Source organism: Colobus angolensis, unplaced genomic scaffold (assembly GCF_000951035.1).
Source record: "Colobus angolensis palliatus isolate OR3802 unplaced genomic scaffold, Cang.pa_1.0 Scaffold5, whole genome shotgun sequence".
Classification (NCBI taxonomy): Eukaryota; Metazoa; Chordata; class Mammalia; order Primates; family Cercopithecidae; genus Colobus; species Colobus angolensis.
In genome coordinates, this window is record NW_012118487.1 from 32,156,374 (window position 1) to 32,172,577 (window position 16,204).

At 36.5% G+C, this 16,204-nt stretch overlaps 1 protein-coding gene across 6 annotated transcripts in view; it reads right to left on the reverse strand.

Moving 5' to 3' along the window:
* Positions 1 to 16,204, reverse strand: part of GUCY1A3 (guanylate cyclase 1, soluble, alpha 3) — a 69,352-nt gene that overhangs the window by 52,032 nt on the left and 1,116 nt on the right. The window contains exon 3 of one of the 6 annotated variants that reach the window (XM_011959741.1): positions 15,862 to 15,955. The exons of 4 other annotated variants lie outside the window; for them this stretch is intronic. The gene's annotated coding sequence lies outside the window, so the exon portion shown is untranslated. Of the gene's footprint in view, positions 1 to 15,861; positions 15,956 to 16,123 lie in introns of all 6 variants that reach the window. One more of the 6 variants, XM_011959740.1, reaches the window with a different exon arrangement.

Sequence of the window (16,204 nt, forward strand, 5' to 3'; positions counted from 1 at the left end):
AATAAATTTTATTAGATAGTTAATGGCTATAGTAAAAAGTGAGAATAAGTAAAGATAGCGAGTTAATACTGTTTATAAGAAATATCAGATTTAGGCAATGGTGGCAAAAGAATGATCGGGGAAGTCTTCTTGGAATGTACAGAATTTGAGCTCATTTTTTTAAATGATTAAGTTTTGAAAATTAAGATTTTGGCAAGAGGCATGCCACAGAGAAAGAGCAATGTAAGTGAAAACAAGAAATGAAGGAAATTGTGGGAAAGAGGCAGGAAAAGATGGTTACTAGATATATTATAAAATTAAAGTTGGCATGATGCGGCAACTCACTAGATCGGAGGAATAGAATGACTCCGAAGTTTTGTGTAGAATGATATAGTGCCATTCACGGAAACAGGTAACAGAAGCAGAGCTACTGGCCTGAGAGAAAGGATGTTGAATTTTGTTTTAGATACATGGAACTTGAACTGTTAGCAGGGAATCTAGGGTAGAGGTGCTTTTGAAAATTGGAGTATTTACTTCAGAAGTGTGTAATACATTAGAGATGAATTTTTGCTCCTCCCCATAGCAGAAACCATTATAGTCAGGAGTTTAATTAAAACTGTTTAAGATCAAGAGCTACATACATAGAGAGAAGATAACCAAATTTAGAACTCCAAGGCATCATCATGTTTAAGGACTGGAGAAAGTATTATGACTATGACAGAGAAGCAGCAATTAGAAAAGTATAATGAGAATGAATATGAAAGAGGACACGTGTTCAAGAAGAAGTGTATGTCACAAGTCTGAAGAGGGTAAGGAGGACTGAGAAAATATCATTTGATTTTTAAATTGAAAGATGTTTATGGCTTTTAAGACAAAATTTTGAATAAGAATAGTAGATTGCAAGTGGAAGAAAATAAGGAGTTATAGTGATAAAGCACTATACTGTAACTGAGTACAGATTACATTAAGATCCGTGGATTGGGAAACAGCAAGTTTGAAAGAAGGATTGTGAGGATATGAAATCCTTTTCTTTTGTTACCTATATTTGTAGCTTTCTGTAAATAGAAATACTATACAGAGCACAAAAATTAGTTCAAAGTACAGGGTCTTTGACTTCTGATTAAATTGCAGAAAGTCACAAGATACTTCCACTCCAACCCTAATAATGAGAACAAGTGAGCAAGCTATGCAATCATAATTTTTTTTAATCCATCAGAAAGCATCTATGAAAACTATAATTATTGAGTCATACTTGATGATGAAAGACCAAACAGTTTTCCACTATTATTCAGGAACAAAGCAAAGATGCCTGCTCTCATCACTTCTAATCGATATTGTACAGAAGTTAGGTCCTAGCCATTGCAATCAGTTAAACAATGGCCAAAAGGTTGCAAGTTTATGCGCACGCGCATGTGTGTGTGTGTGTGTGTGTGTGTGTGTGTGTATCCAGTCAACCCTTGAACAACACAGATTCAAACTCCATGGGTCCACTTATATGCAGATTTTCTTCTGCCTCTGCCATCCCAGATGTAGCAAAACCAACCCCTTATCGTCTTCTTCCTCCTCCTACTCAAAATGAAGACAATGAGGATGAAGATTTTTTATAATGACTCACTTGCACTTAATAAATGGTAAATATATTTTCTCTTCCTTTATGATTTTCTTTGTAACATTGTCTTTTCTCCAGCTTACTTTAAGAATACAGTATATAATATATAATACATGTCAATCAACTGTTTATGTTATCGGTAAAGCTTCCAGTCACCAGTAGGCTATTAGTAGTTAAGTTTTTGAGAAGTCAAAACTTTTATATAGATTTTTGACTATGCAGGAGTGTCAATTCCCCTAATCCCTGTGTTGTCCAAAGATTATACACGTGTATGTGCACACACACACACACACACACATATATATTTAAAACTGTTCATGTAGGAATTCCCAATGGGTCTACAAAATAACTAGAACTAAGAAGCAAATCAAGCAGTGTTTCAGGATACAAGACTGATATACAAAATTCCACTGTAAATTCTGTCCTGGTCACAAATACTGGAAAATAATTAAAAATTCATGATACTCTCAATAAATATAAAATACTTAGCAATAAATCTAACCAAAGGCTTACAAAACTCTTACACTGAAAACTACAAACATTCATGAGATAAGTTAAGGAAGGCCTAAATATATAGAGAGATATATACCATGAATAATATTGTTAGGCTACAAATTTTCTCCAAACTGGTTTATAGATTCCATGCAATTCCAATCAACATCCTAGCCATGATTTTAGTAAAAATTGACAAAATGAGTCGAAGATTTCACTGACGACATATGATAGCCAAATTAATATTAAAGAAGAAAAATAGTGCTGAAGGACTTATATACCTGCTTCAAAACTTGAAAAGTTAAAGTAATCAAGAGAGTGAGGTATCAGTTTGAAAGGAGTGACACAGAGATCGATAGAGATCCACAACTGCATTTTCAACAAAGGTGTCAAGGCAATAAAATAAGGAAAGAAAATATGTTTGTTTGTTTTTTAATAAAAATGCCACTGGAACAACTGGAAATCCATATAGAAAAAGAAATAAACTTTTATCCACACATCATACTCATACGAAAATTAAATCTTAATGAACCATGCCATGGTTTGGATATTTGAATCTTCCAAACCTTATGTTGAAATCTAATCTTCCGTGATGAATGTGGAGTGGATTTGGGAGATGTTTGGGTCACTGGACAGATCCCTCATGAATGACTTGGCACCGTTCTCATGATAGCCAGTGAGTTCTTCCTCTACTAGTTTCTTCAAGCGCTGGCTGTTACACAAGAGCCTGGCATCTCCTCTCTCTCTCCCTTGCTTCTTTTCTCTCTGAGTAATCTTTGCACACGCTGGCTCCCCTTCATCTTCTGTCATGAGTGGAAGCAGCCTCATGCTCTCACTAGAAGCAAATGCTGGTGCCACGCTTCCTGCACAGCCTGCAGAACATTGAGCCAAATAAACCTCTTTTGTAAATAAATTATCCAACCTTGGGTATTCTTTTATAGCAAAATAAACAGACTAAGACAGATCGTAAACCTAAATACAAAAGTTACAACTATAAAATTTACAGAGGAAAAAAAAAAGAAATTCTTTGTGATCAGGTTTGAAGCAAAGATGTTTAAATTAAAAAAAAAAGAAATATTTAAAAAGAGCATGATAAAGTGGACTTCATCAAAGTAAAAAAATACTTTGGCTCTTTGAAAGACATTATTACATAAACAAGAACACAAGTCACATACTAGAAGAAAATATTTGTAACACACAACATCAAAGGTGTTTAATCCAGAATATACAGTTTTCCAACTTAGTAAGAAAATAAAGATGGATTAGAGACTTAAATGTTAGACCTAAAACCATAAAATCCCTAGAAGAAAACGTAGGTAATACCATTCAGGACATAGGCATGGGCAAGGACTTCATGTCTAAAACACCAAAAGCAATGACAACAAAATCCAAAATTGACAAATGGGATCTAATTAAACTAAAGAGCTTCTGCACAGCAAAAGAAACTACCATCAGAGTGAACAGACAACCTACAGAATGGGAGAAAATTTTTGCGATGTATTTATCTGACAAAGGGCTAATATCCAGAACCTATAAAGAGCTCAAACAAATTTACAAGAAAAAAACAAACAACCCCATCAAAAAGGGGGCAAAGGATATGAACAGACAGTTCTCAAACGAAGACATTCATACAGCCAACAGACACATGAAAAAATGTTCATCATCATTCGCCATCAGAGAAATGCAAATCAAAACCACAATGAGATACCATCTCACACCAGTTAGAATGGCAATCATTAAAAAATCAGGAAACAACAGGTGCTAGAGAGGATGTGGAGAAATAGGAACACTTTTACACTGTTGGTGGGACTGTAAACTAGTTCAACCATTGTGGAAAATAGTGTGGCGATTCCTCAAGGATCTAGGACTAGAAATACCATTTGACCCAGCCATCCCATTACTGGGTATATACCCAAAGGATTATAAATCATGCTGCTATAAAGACACATGCACATGTGTATTTATTGCACCACTATTCACAAATAGCAAAGACTTGGAATCAACCCAAATGTCCATCAGTGACAGACTGGACTAAGAAAATGTGGCACATATACATCATGGAATACTATGCAGCCATAAAAAAGGATGAGTTCGTGTCCTTTGTAGGGACATGGATGCAGCTGGAAACCATCATTCTCAGCAAACTATCGCAAGAACAGAAAACCAAACACTGCATGTTCTCACTCATAGGTGGGAATTGAACAATGAGATCACTTGGACACAGGAAGGGGAACATCACACACCAAGGCCTATTGTGGGTAGGGGGGAGGGGGGAGGGATAGCATTAGGAGATATACCTAATGTAAATGACAAGTTAATGGGTGCAGCACACCAGCATGGCACATGTGTACATATGTAACAAACCTGCAAGTTGTGCACATGTACCCTAGAACTTAAAGTATAATAATAATTTAAAAAGGAAACATTCCATTTTAAAATGGGCAAAAAATCTGAATAGACAATACATTAAAGAAGATATATAAACAGTCAATAAATATTTCTTCATATGCTCAATGTTATTAGTTATTAAACAAAAACTCATTAGAATGTCTATAATTCTAGAGTTTGGCAATGTCAAGAGTTATTGGCAATGTGGAATAACTAGAATTCTAATAGAATACTGGTGGGAATGGAAAACAGTTTGGCAGTTTCCTAAAATGCTAGACATTCAACAAATGATATTGTTCATGAGCAAAACCTGGGTAATTGACAAATCATCAGGAAAACTTACAATGTGGGCAGAAAGGTTACCATAGTAATTACCACAGTAGGTAAAAGTATGAACCCTGTCTTGCTACAAATACCGATTCCATTATTAATTAAATGTATGACATTTAGGCAAGTGACTTATCTATTCTGTGTATCATCAATTTTTTCATCTATAGAACTGTGATGAGAATATAACATTCCTCAAGGGATTTGACTAAAGTAATGCAGTTGTATTAATGCTTGGAATGTAATATGTACTTAAGAAATGTTCACTATTATTAACTGGACTTGATATAAAATTATTGTAAAAACTTTTGTGTTTACCTTGTTCAAGACACATTTGAGTTAAAGCAGCATTTCTTGAAATGTGGTTTGCAAACTCTTGGGGATGTCCTGAGACCTTTTCAGAGGATCTGCAAGGTCAAAACGATTTTCATAACAATGCTCTAATATTATGCACCTTTTTCATTCTCATTCTCTCACAGATTGCAGTAGAGGTCTCCAGAGACTACATGATATGTGATGATGTAATCATTCTAATGGAATTTATATTTGTGTAGAATTTTCTAAATTAGTAGGGTTAAAGTAGAAGTGTACATTTTTTTGTTTGTCTGTTTTTATTTTTGTTTTTGTTTTTGTTTTTGTTTTGAGATGGAGTCTCGCTCTGTCGCCCAGGCTGGAGTGCAGTGGCCGGATCTCGGCTGACTGCAAGCTCCGCCTCCCGGGTTCACGCCATTCTCCTGCCTCAACCTCCCGAGTAGCTGGGACTACAAGCGCCTGCCACCTCGCCTAGCTAGTTTTTTGTATTTTTCGATAGAGACGGGGTTTCACCATGTTAGCCAGGATGGTCTCGATTTCCTGACCTTGTGATCCACCCTTCTCGGCCTCCCAAAGTGCTGGGATTACAGGCTTGAGCCACCGCGCCCGGCCAAGTGTACATTTTTGGAGATTAATGCACTTTGTTCTCAGAACTTCTATTTTGATTTTTCCTAACTATCGGGGTACTTGCTATAATGTTTGTAATTTCATTATTGTCTAATAATTTATTACTTTGAAAACTTGAAGTTTTTCTTGGTCTTAAATATAAACACAGGAAGTAATTCCACTTTGCTAAATTTTTTAGATAAACAGTTATTATTTTAGATTTTAATATTTATTCTAATTTAAGACTAAGTCTATTGATTTTTTCACATATATTATTTATATATATATATATACACATATACATATACACATACATATATACACACAGTTTTTTTTTAAATGGAATCTCGCTCTGTCAGTCAGGCTGGAGTGCAGTGGCACAAACTTGGTTCACTGCAACCTTCACCTCCCAGGTTCAAATGATTCTCCTGCCTCCGTCTCCAAAGTAGCTGAGATCACAGGCACCCACCACCATTTCTTTCTTTTTTTTTTTTATTTTTTTTTTGAGACAGGGTCTCGCTCTGTCAGTCAGGCTGGAGTGCAGTGGCACAAACTTGGTTCACTGCAACCTTCGCCTCCCAGGTTCAAATGATTCTCCTGCCTCCGTCTCCAAAGTAGCTGGGATTACAGGCACCCACCACCATACCTGGCTAATTTTTGTATTTTTCGTAGAGATGGGGTTTCACCATGTTGGACCAGGCTGGTCTTGAACTCCTGACCTCAGGTGATCTGCCCACCTTGGCCTCCCAAATGCTGGGTTTCAGGTGTGAGCCATGGTGCCTGCCTGGCCTGATTTTTTTCTTATATTAGGATGGATTCTTGGTTTAAAAAGAGGAAACTAGACAACATTTTCAATCCACAGCTGCACTATCTAGAACTGCCATTGTGAGCTTATCCAATACTAAAAACTTCCTGATGAGATCAGTGGTGATAGTCATGAAGGCTAACTTCTGACACTGTATAATAAAGTGTGTCACCATTTGGAAAATGTGTAAATTTCAATGGACCAGTGTTTTCCAAATGACCATGATGCTACACATAAGCTGATGAACAAAATCACGTATGAATAAAGGATCTATTCCCAAGTATTCTTCAGGACCTTTCTCTTATAATCATATTACCTAATCTTCCCTTAGAATCTTTTATCAACTCATCTGATTATTTATTCACTCATTCATTCATTCACATATGCCAAAAATATTTATTAGGCACCTATTACTGCATTCTAAAGGATGAGATCTCAGGTATTAAAAACAAAAGCAAATAAATAAAAACAAGCCAATCCTAGTTCCTTAAGGAATGTTTTGAGTAAAGGTTGGGGTGGACAGACTTAGACCACACAAACTCAGTTCAGTGTGATGTCATGACACGGTGTGCTGGGAACATGAAGAATCTGCATGTGCCCCTGTACAGTATGTTGGTAAACATGTCCTTGAAAAAGTGACACTTAAGGTGAGCTTTGTAGAATAAACAGGAAATAGCAAGGCAGAGAAAACAAAACAAGGCATTGCAGGAGCAGAAAAATAAATGCAAAGACACAGACTTGAAAACAAAAAAAAGGTTGGGAGTAAATTGCAGCTAAGACAACGTGACCATAACACACTATTCAAGGAAGAGAATGATGAAGAATAAAGCTGCAGTCAGGCAGGAAAATACAGCTGTCAGATTACCCACGTAAGTGATAAACACTGCATGACTCCTACACCACTGAAAATGAGTTTTAACACATGCTCTGCAGCAAAAATTCTTGAGACTTACAGTCACTGGCCAATTAGTATTTATCAAGGACAGTGAATGTAAATAGAAACATACCAAATACCTTTTCACTGTGTACAAAATAGATGGTGACAACATGCAACTACTCATTTCCAGGACATGCTAAACAGATCCAATGTTAAGATAAAAAGAACTAAACTGATTTTCCTCTGGTTTGATTTAGGTAGATAATCAAGGCCATAACATGCCAACGTGGAAAAATGTCCTAACCATCCCTAGGAATGAAGAAAACGAATAGGCAACAAAAGTGTTAAAAAACAGCTCTTCTTAGGACATTCTTTGCTTTCTTTTGGTCTTCCTCTTTCTATTTAAGCCCTGTATGGTTGCCCAATACACCCTATTTAGGTCTCGTTTTCTTATCTATGCCCCACATACTGAGCCTTTCAGTTTCCTTTTTCTCTTTACTTTAAAAAGCTATGTCCAAGTGTCATGCTCTTGATTGAAGGCAGAAGACAACATAATACAAGTAACCACTGCTATTGGGCAACCAGGTTGTGCTGCTCTTCATGGTAAAACAGGTATCTTATTGACTCCGGGAGATACTCCAAAAGATTACATCAACCCAAAGGAGATTTAGGCCATAGGGCAGGACCAAGTAGGAGAGCAATTTTTGCGGAAGGTGGCCTTGCAATATTCCTCATATGCAGCTTTCTTGCTCTCAGCAGGCAAGTCATAAAGCCATAGGTGGTAACCAGTCTAGGTTAAGGTAAACTCTCATAGCTTCAAAGAGGAGGAGAAAGAGAAGAGAAGAAAAGCAGTGACTTTAATTAGGATAGTTTGCTCTCTAAAGTATAAACTCTTATGAGCATATCACAGCTCTCCTACATACCACTGCTGGATTTTTGTTAGCATAAGATCAAACAACAAGGACTTATGAATTATTCTGAGCCAGTCACACAGAAAAGAAGCAGAAATAGATGCTGTGGTGTATTAAATTGTTATTTGGGATACAGCTGGACAAAGAGGAATATGACTTACAATTAGTGACTGCAAATATTTTAAAACATTAAAAGAAATAGAATTTTACCCAAAGATGTTTGTTTTCACTGGGAAGCCTGCCTTTTGCTAATCATATTTACAAATGTATAGTGCTAATCTAATATATGAATATCTTGCTTTACAACTCGTGTACTGACAATTTTATTGCATTTACCCAAATTTCCTTCAATGCTACATTTGTAATTCTCTAAATACTTCACATATAGTGCTAAAGATCTTGATATGACTCTATGCTCACAAATACACAATTTAAAAGTTCATGTTATACTACGGAATACTGAAATTCCTTGTCACATATTTTATTAACTTAATATTGTAATAAAAACCACATATCACTTAACTGCTTATAATGAGCATATTTGAAGCTGCAAAGTGATTGCAAATTGAAAGCAATAAGCAGCTAAAAATTCCAGTGCATATACTGTCACACACCAAATAACAATGTTTCTGTCAGCTATGGACCACACACACAATCATGTTCCCATATGATTATAATGGGGCTGAAAAACTCCCATTCCTTAGTGACTGGCAGCCATTGTAATGTCATAGCACAATGCATAGCTGAAATGCTTGTGGAGATGTTCGTGCAGGCAAACCTACTGTGCTGCCAGCCATATAAAAGTATAGTACATACAGTTACGTCCAGTACATAAAACTCGATAGTGATAATAAAGTACTATTTTATTGATTTATGTATTTACTATACTATACCTTTTATTGTTAGAGGGTACTAGTTTTACTTAAAAAAATAAGTTAAGCGTAAAACAGCCTCAGGCAGTTTCTTCAGAAGGTATTCCAGAAGAAGGCATTGTAATCATAGGCGAGGACTGCTCCATGCATGTTATTGTCCCTGAAGATCTTGCAGTGAGAAAAGATGTGGCAGTGGAAGACAGTGAAAGTGAAGATCCTGACCTTGTGTAGGTCCAGGCTAAGGTGTGTGTTTTTGTCTTTATTTTTAATAAAAAAGCTTAAGACATGAAAAGAAATAAATTTTAAAAATAGAAAAAAATCTGTTAGAATAAGCGTATAAAGAACGAAAATCCTGGACTTGTAATCCAACCCTTCTTTATTTCAAACATTTTTTTACAGGCATTTTCCGTATAACTTCACTGTTCCAAGTAGGCTCATCATAGCACACCCACCTTTCCTTCCTTCCTTCCTTCCTTCCTTCCTTCCTTCCTTCCTTCCTTCCTTCCTTCCTTCCTTCCTTCCTTCTTTCTGAGATGAGATGGTGTCTCCCTCTGTCGCCCAGGCTGGAGTACAGTGGTACAGTCTTGGATCATTGCAACCTCTGCCTCCCGGGTTCAAGCAATTCTCTGCCTCAGCCTCCTGAGTAGCTGGAATTACAGGAACCCACCACCATGCCCAGCTAATTTTTTGTATTTTTAGTAGAGACGAGGTTTCACCATCTTGGCCAGGCTGGTCTTGAACTCCTGACCTCAGGTGATCCGCTTGCCTCAGCTTCCCAAAGTGCTGGGATTACAGGCGTGAGCCACCACGCCCGGCCATAGCACACATTTTCACTGAGTGCTTATGAGCCATTGAGCTCTTGTATTCGATGACTGTGTATAAAATGGAGAACTAAACAGAAATGGTAACTCTTTCCACAAGTATCAGTGTAATAGTAAAAATTCAGCAAGTAATTATTCATATCATAATAATTCTACAGAGGAAGCACAGTGTGTTACAGGAAAACATAATAAGGCATGCAATTTAGGCTTGGAAGATCAGGGAAAGGTTTTAAGAAGCAGAGCTCAGTTTGAGATCTACAAGATGAGTAGGTGCGGGGCTCACAAAGATTGAACAAGGGGAAATGAAAAGCTAGTAATGGAAAAATGGTGTTCTCCACAAACAAATACTTCAAAGCTATGGCTTGGGAAGGCTCAGCATTGCCTGTTCTGCCATACACAGGCACACATACACACACTGAATACACACACACACAGCCCCAACACATCTGTTCCCTGCAGTGAATCCTTTCCTTTCCTCTGTCTAGAATACTCTTCCTACTATTTGCCACATTTGAACCCTACAGGTCCTATGATGTCCAACATCCTGATCTTGTTTTAAAACCTCAGCTAAGTCTTAGATCTCCTCTGGAAAGCCTTACTCAATATTTCCATCTTACCAAACTCTCTTCCTTCTCCTAACTTCTTTAAAACTTATTAAAACTATTCTACAAATATTATGCTCATTGTTAAGTGCTGACATGTATAATTCTGAGACGATTTCTTAGTTTTGTTCATGGAGACTTTAAATTCCTTCAAGTCAAGGAGTGTGTGTCATAAACTTTGCTTTGTATCTTCCTCAGTGACAAGCATAATCCATAATAAACTTCATTGAGAGAAGTACAAAATAGCAGCTGAGTCTCTAAGAAGAGTGTTATAAAATGTAAGACATAAAATAAGCTGAAGCTTACAAAAACAAGAAAACACGTCCTTTTATTTCTTGCTATGATTGCCAGATAAAGTGGTGGTGATGGCATTTTTATTAGATGTAGGAAGAGTGCACTGGATAAAGATATTCAAATCACAGTACATGAACAAACAGGCAGAACCACTCTGCTCTTGTTTTGTTTCATATCCATTCCTTAAGAAAATAATATCCATACTTACAAAAGTAGGACAAAACTAAAAATAACAAATGTAAGGCCCAGAATACAGAATGATATCAAATATTCTAAATGAGTTTAAATCCATTAATTTGGAGAAATTACACTACAAAATATTGAAAGCATACGTTGATAAGATAAAGGAATTGTTAAAGTAATCTTTAAAAATATTATGATGAAGAGAAGTGTTGACAGAGTCCAACCATTGCCTCAATTTTCAAAATTGGGAAGGTGGATTCCATCAGCTACAATTTAGACAGCTGGACATTAATTGCAGGAACTATTCCAAAGAGATGATTAAAAACATGGCATGCAAGCATTCAAAATGTGAAGTGCTATTATCTACAAGCTAAAGAGAGGTCACAGGAGCCTGTCCTTATCAACTAACCTAGTCATCTCCTTTTGTTTTTAATAGCAGTTACTTGACATCTATTCTGCAGAAAGTAGAGACTCATTTCTGGGAGGAATTTGACCAAGTCTGTCTCAGTATACTCTCTTAAGTCACACAAAGGAATGTAAACTTCAAAGAGAATTATTCAACTATATAACTGGTTGAACAGCCTGATAAAGAGGAATAATTTATGGACTAATGTAAAGCGGGAGTCTAACGTAAAGGAAGGTGTCTAGGAACATGCCAAAGGTAGATCCAGTTCAGCATCGTAGATAGTTACTTGGATGAAGATGTTAATTATATCCTGCTAATTCCCTTAAATTGGTGAAAATGGCTAATCTGTATCAAGGACTCAGAATCCAAGAAGACCTTGACTTTCTGGAACAACAGGCTAACTAAAGGTAACAAATTTAATTGCAGTAAGTATTTGTAAAAAGTCCCAAATCAAGTGGTCAAACAAAAAATTCAGTGGGGAAAAGAAGTGTATTTGCAGAAGAATGTGCAAAAAAGATACACAATTAAACAGTGTTGAATGAGTGAATAAAAAAGGGAGGGAAAGAGTAGAACAGATTTCAGGTTGATTTACTGTATGATATCCAGAGAAGATAAATATATCAGAGGACAGTCCTCTGTGTTCGACTCTGGGGATCATACTTTAATAAAAACAGAAGCGCATCCAAAAGAGAAAAGCCCTGGTAACAATGAGACTCTCAACCCATGGTAAATAAGCATGGGTTGAAGAAACTGAATATTATCTTAGACACTATTAAGAGTTGTTAGATGTAAAAGCATTTTGTATAATACTCTAAGGGGTAAAATTAAAGATATAAATATCATAGAGACAAATTCGATAGTTGAATATAAGAAAAGAGTTCTTATGCTCAGAGCTGGTCAAGGAAATGCCTACTGTATTCAAGATAAGTGTTGACAAATAATTTGCCAAAACTGACCTTAACATCTTCTGTGAATTAAAAAGTATGGTCCTCTGCTAAGAATGAAGAGTGGAGATAATCTGGGTAGACTAGAAAACCTGGAAAAATCCAGAATATGTACCATGGAGAATTTGATATGAAATTAAGAAAGAATAAATAACTGCATAGCTCTGCTAAGTATCCTCTAAGCTGACATTGGAGTGAAGCAATTGGTAGTTGGCCACAAGATACAGTTATGTCTCTTTGTCCAGCTAAATCAACAGCAAGGAAGGTAAAGCAAACGTTACAAGTGAAGCTGACATTGGGAAGGCAGGTTCTTGTAGGTCTAATGGTAAGAGATTTAAGGGTTGGAGCAGAGTTAAAATTGTTGGTGAAATAAATAACAGTTCACAAGCAATTCTGAAGAGGCTACAAACTATATGACAGAAGAGCACATAAGGGTCTCTGTCACCAAGACCATAGCTCCATGTGGTAGCATCAAGGCATAAACAAGCCTTAATTCAAGAATGACAATGACAGCAATGTTAAGCTCTTTAGACACCTACTACGCACCAAACACTATGGATCCAACATTGGATATCATTAAGAAGATTTGAGTTTAGTGGGAGATGCAGACATTTAAACAGGTACTTTCAATGACATATGACATAGCAAAAGAGGATAAATAGATAGGCTGAACCTAGAATAAAAAGGTCAGGATTAAGAAATGGGTCTGCCCCATTAGCTTCCCCCAAGAAGGTGTTCACTCTCAAAGCCATTGTCTCCTGTTGACTTCTTGCTAATTCTTAGTGTGGTGAGATAGAGGACTCGGTATGTGAGTTAATTAATTTGAGTTGGCCTCAATTTTATAAAAGGGAGGATTTGCTTTAATGAAACATTATGAATGGCCAGAAAGCATGCCATATAAGAGAAGTTAGAAACTACAGGCTGTGAGGCACATTCTTGTGGCAAGGAGGAGCCTGCTACAGAATCTCTCAAGTTGTAAGATGCAGCCAGAGGGGACATCACTCTACAGCTCTTCCTTCACTCCTCCCAAACAACTCCGTTCATCCTCTGTAAGCCTTCGAGGCTATAGGAAGATGAAGCCTATTGGCATGAATCCAGGAAAGAAGAAAAAATACATATATAATAGGTAAGACATTTCAAAGTTCTGAAAGAAAATAAAAGAAGCAGATATGATTCAGGATAGCCAGGACATTACTTCACCCCCAAGTAAATCAACTAGTAACTAAACATTGACAAAAGCTCTTCTTGTATCAAGTGAAGATGTAGACACCCAAAACAAACTATCGCAGAATGAATGTACGTGGCCAAGAGACAAAAATATTTTTAATTATTGATACTTTAGGAAAAAAATATTTGTTTTTACAAATGTGTAGAAAAGTAATAAATAGAAATGTTTAAGAAAAGTGGCTTGGGTAAATATGTTTAATTGACCAGTGTAGAAACCAGTGCCATCAAAATGGAATCTTCTCACAGATAAAAGCCAAGCAACTTCTTAGTGAATCTGACACAGAAAAAGTATTCTGAGTAACAACTTCCTCCAAAATTTTTTCCCGTTAGTGGACATACTTTTGACTTGTATTATTGAAATATTACTTTACCTTTCCCTTTCCCCTTGTAGAGATTCGTTCTGATGGCTAATTTGATGTTTATTTAGTTCTGTAAAAAGGTTAATTAGAAATTATGGGGGTACAGATCATGTTATTTTAAACTAACCTGTAAAGAAATAAATATTCTCCTCAGTCCACACTAATTAATTGTTAGCAAATGTAAATGCAGGATTTAATTTCCCTTGTATAGTTTCTGAAAAAATTTGAAGTTACACAATATCTCAATGTATCAATAAAAGTGATGTTAGATACAGATTTAATTGTTTTCAATTTCATTTGAAAAATATCTATGACAAAATTCTTAAAACTCGGTCACAAAATATTTTATTGATTTATTTGTAATAGATACACTTTAATTTTAATATTATCACTTAAGTTTGTAGTGAAATATTAAAATAGCTTTTCAAAATGTCTTAAGAAAGATCCCTTAATAAGTCACAGTTGTAAGAGTTGTAAGTACTACGCATTGTAAAGTTTTCCATACTTTATTAGTTTTTGGTATTGCCATAAATAAATAAAATATTTTTACATTTCCTTCCTCATTCTCCGAATGACAGAAAACTATTTTAATCATGTTATTTAATACCTGAATATCTAGAAGCAAGACCTTTAAGGGGCTATTTATATTTCATAAATTATGAGACACCATACCAAGTATAAATACTTTATATTTTGATTGGATTTGAAAGACAAAATATGATTTTTATTTTCTGTCATATAATAGAAACCGATCTTACAATATAAAGTATAAATATACCTTATAGATATAAATATAAGGCCATCTATTAATTACAAATTTCTACTAAATAAACTTCACAGACCTGTTTCCTAATACATAAAAATACATACCTCTGGTCTATTTTATGTGAAATATTTAACTACTGTAACACCATTTAATTGTTCTAGAATTTTCCTTCTGGCCTATGTCTGCAGGCTGTACGTAGAGAGCCTGTTGTTTTAAGAAGAAAAAGTGTGGCTTACGTGTTTTTACCCCGTGGTCCTTAATTTTCTATTAGGGCACAGGTCCCTTTTGGATATTTGACTCTGTACTATCTCCCTTAAAATGCAGTCACTCTAATGTTTAAATACAATTTTAGGGACTTCACGGCCCCTTGAAGAAGATCCACAGACCCAGTTGTTTAATGGCTGAACAAAGCATAGACTGCATAGACAACTTACACTGAAGGAATAATAAAGCTTATATCTATAACTTTCAGACAGATCAAGTGTTGCTTATTTTGGTTACATCGTTGCTATCATAACGTGTTGATTTTTTAGCACTGTACATAATAGGATACCTGAAATTATCACTCTTAAAGAAAAAAATATGTATAGCCATTTTAGGAAAAGCAACAGACCACTTCTACACTACGAACCAAGACAAAAAAAATTACATCAAGTGCTTCAACGCTTACCTATATGTAACAGGAAAGTTTGATGTTCCTACAAAGACAGTCCTAATAAGTGACAGAGATGTAATGAAATCAAATCAATAATTCATTAAATAGGCATTTAGTGAAATCACCATAGGAGGACTGATCCTAAAACATCACTACTGATACGTTATAAATGAAGTTCAAATGACATGAAAAAAAAATCTATCCTATTTAGAACTCAGCACTGCTTCCATAGGTTGGAAATCAAGATGCCTTCAACCAGTCATCGTTAAGTGAGCTGTACAATCTTCTGGCTTACTTCAGAAGATGTAAACTGTTTATGGAGTGCAAAATGAAAGAATAACCATTTGAAAATCAGTGAGCAAAGAAAGACGCACGAAATCCATAGCCTGAAATCACATGACCACATTGCAACGCAGCCCCTCACACCATTGTCACTGTCAGGCAGCTCGGGCGACAGGGTGCAGATAGGCGCGGAGACCGCGGTGGTCCCCTGCTCACGGTTTCTCCAAGAGCTGCAGTCCTAACGAAAACAGAAACGGGACTGCCAAGCAGTAAATCATTGTGTCTCTTTCGCACACACGCGCACACCTCGGGGAGCTGCTGGGCAGCCGCTGGAAGTTAGCCGGCTGCCTTCTCTGGGCAGCCCGGCGATCGCAGCGTTTGCTGTGGAGGAGGACGCGCCTCTTACCCACGCCGCAGCTGGCCGGGTGAAGTTGCCCTGAAGCCTGCCGCCGCCTCCAGCCCTGCTGCCTCCGGGGTCCAGGCATCC